Below are 3177 nucleotides of genomic sequence, written 5' to 3' on the forward strand. Positions count from 1 at the left end.
GGTTTGTGAAATGATGACTTCTAATTTTATCCTTTGGCTTGCACTTGTCTGTGGAAATTATTCTGTGTAGAAGAACTTTCCTTTATCCATGAAAGCTATGTGTTACCTTCTGAAATACACCTCAAATCAGAAAGGCAAGATAATTGTTTAATGCTCTTGCTTTGGTATGTATATATAATGGAATATTACTCAGCCATGAAAAGAAGGAAATTGGGTCATTTGCAGAGATGTGCGTGAACCTAGAGACAGTCATACAGAGTGAAGTAAGTCAGAAAGACAAAAACAAATATTGTATATTAATGCATGTATGTGGAATCTAGAAAAATTATATAGATGATCTTAATTGAAAAACAGAAATAGAAACACAGATTTAGAGAACAAACGTATGAATACCAAGGAGGAAGGGAAGGTGGGATGAATTTGGAGACTGGGATAAACACTATCCAATATATTGGGATATACACTAGCAATACTATGTATAAAATAGATAACTAATGAGAACGTACTATATACACAGGGAGCTCTACTCAGTGCTCTGTGGTCAACTAAATGGGAAAGAAATCCAAAAGAGAGAGGAAATGTATATGCATATCTCATTCACTTTGCTGTACAGAAGAAACTAACATTGTAAAACAACAATACTTCAATAAAACATATTAAAACGAATATCTTAGAGCAACTCTGAATTCTGGTATGAGTATCTGAGGAGTTTGGTGTTTTGTTTTATTAAACAATTTACCTGGATTCAAACTACAAAGTTTATATCACCCAGGAAGTGTCCTTTTAGTAGTAGGTTTGTGATTTATCTCATTTCAGGAAAGTTTTTTTTTTTTTGGTTTCTTTGTTTTGTTTTTTTACATACTGCTGTAAATGTTCTCATTTAGGATCTCCAATAGCACATATGTTGGTTTTATTCTGCCTATCTTTCACATTTTCTTGAATATTTTTTGTCTCTATTTCCACTTTATTAGTCTCACTTCTTTTCCCTTGAATATATAGCTCCCACATTAAGCTTTCTTAGTCTACTTGCTTTTGCATTCCTTCTAATTCAGTATTTTTTTTTCTGAAACAATTCACACAATTTCTTTCATCTCTTTTAAAAAAAAATCTTCTGCTGTTCAGCTACCTCATTTCTGAAATGCTTTAAGTCTTGTTTCTGTTTTTCTTATACTGTTTTGGTGATATCTAAGTTTCTTTTTATTGAGTTTGAAATACCTGGTGTCAGTTTTAATATTCTTTGTGGAAAATGTGTTTTTCCCCAATGTTTTTATGTGCATGGAGGTCTGTGGTTCATCTTCATCTTTTACCTTATAGTATCTTTTTGAAATTCTTTCTTTTTCCTTATTTAAATAACACTATTAGGAGGAAGTTCTTTTGCAAAAGTTGAAGGTGGGCCAGGGAAGCATTCTCAGATTCACAGCTCAAGGGAGCACTCTTCTATGGTTTTTCAAAAATGGCATTTTAAAAATCTGTTTCTCTGCCTCTCTGGGCTCAGCCTAGTTCAGCAAAGCTTCCTGTTTCTATCATCTTCTTTCTAAAGCTTTGTCTTGCAGTGTCATCCTCACCTGTGCCAGCTTGTACAGTTCTGTTTTGGACTATGCCCTCTGGATCTCTCTGTCTCACAAGTATTTGAACCTGCATTATCACTGGGATTAATGGTGTTCCCACCTTAAGCAACATGAATTTGGTTCCAGGTAGGTTTTTTAGCATAGGTCTATGTCCTACTGATGGGATGTTCTGGGATTCTTGAAGCATGGGCTGCTACAGCACTGTTTGAATTTCCTATGGTTTCTATAATAGTTTCCCACAGGTTTTTTTTTTTTTTTGCACTTACTCATGCAAAAAGGAACCCTCTGAGGACTGTTCTAATTTTTCCCCAGTTCTTTTCAGATTTATTTACTTAGGTTTTTACTTACTATGCAGTTTTCACCTCTGGGAACACACGGACAATTTCTGTTAAGGCCATGGGCTCCTTCCAGCCTGCTCTTTCTCTGTCACTGATGCTGTAGAGTTGCTGGTCCCTAAAGACACTGATCTCTTGGATTGAAAATTAACTCATTTCTTGACAAGCAGTCAGGGAGGGAAGGTTGCAACTGGATTCCATCACATAGAATTTTCTGAGGTAAGTCACATGACATGCATAGGACAAGTGGGGGAAAAAAACTCCAAACATTCAAATGTTTGCTCATGTTTCTTTATGTGAATTCCCATCCATCTTTCAGGGTTCACTGCAAATGTTCCTTCAGGAAATCTCTGTGGTCCTTGAGATTCCTGTCCACTGATCTCCTTTCATTTATTTTCACAGTGCATATTTTTGTTAACCTATTTGTACACCTTTATTATAGACATTTTCATGTTTTATTGTAACTTTTTACTTACATAATGATTCCTGACTAGATTTCAAAATACTCCAAGATATGTCTATATTTCAAATGTCTTTTTTCATATACCCAAAGCCTACTAGGCATCCAAATGTTTAATTAAATTCATTATCATATATTTATAGGACTTCCCTAGTGGCTCAGTGGTAAAGAATCCACCTGCCAAGCAGAAGGTGCAGATTCGATCCCTGGGTCCTGAATATCCCCTGTAGAAGGAAATGGCAACTTACTTCACTCCAGTATTCTTGCCTGGGAAATCTCATGGACAGAGGAACTGGTGGGCTACAGACCATGGGGTCGCAAAAGAGTCAGACACGACTTAGTGACTAAATAAAATCAAATATAAAGTATTTGCTATGGGTCAGACACTGTTAAGTATGCTGAAAATTAAAAAATCAATTAAAAATGTATCTATTTGACAAACGTGGAGCAGTTACTATATTCTCCTAAAGTTTCTACTAATATACAAGAAAAAAATTGTCCTTGTACTTTCTGTCTGTCTGATTGTGGCAGACAAGACTGAATGGGGAAAGACAGGGGAAAATCATAATAACACAGGGAAAAAGAAGGAGGGGGAAGTTTTTCAATTCAGAAATAAACTTGTAAACAGCAAAGAGCCTTTTGCTTCCAAAAAAGAATAGAAAATTTGGGTTAAAAAAAAAAAAGTGAGTTGGAGTAGAGATGAAGATGCCAGAGTGGGAAGATGTAAACAGCAACTCCCTCCAGTAACATATCAAAAATACATCTACATGTGGATCAGTTCTGACTGAAAATGAACTGGAGACTGGCAGAAAGG

At 35.6% G+C, this 3177-nt stretch overlaps 1 non-coding gene across 1 annotated transcript; it reads left to right on the forward strand.

Annotated features, from left to right (window-relative positions):
- The first annotated feature begins 2786 nt into the window (after positions 1–2786).
- LOC138990846 (small nucleolar RNA SNORA31) lies at positions 2787–2920 on the forward strand. Its single transcript, XR_011466955.1, has one exon. It is a non-coding gene; the product is annotated as a small nucleolar RNA SNORA31 (small nucleolar RNA).
- The last annotated feature ends 257 nt before the right edge of the window (positions 2921–3177 follow it).

The sequence above is a fragment of the Bos mutus genome, chromosome 14 (assembly GCF_027580195.1).
Source record: "Bos mutus isolate GX-2022 chromosome 14, NWIPB_WYAK_1.1, whole genome shotgun sequence".
NCBI lineage: Eukaryota > Metazoa > Chordata > Mammalia > Artiodactyla > Bovidae > Bos > Bos mutus.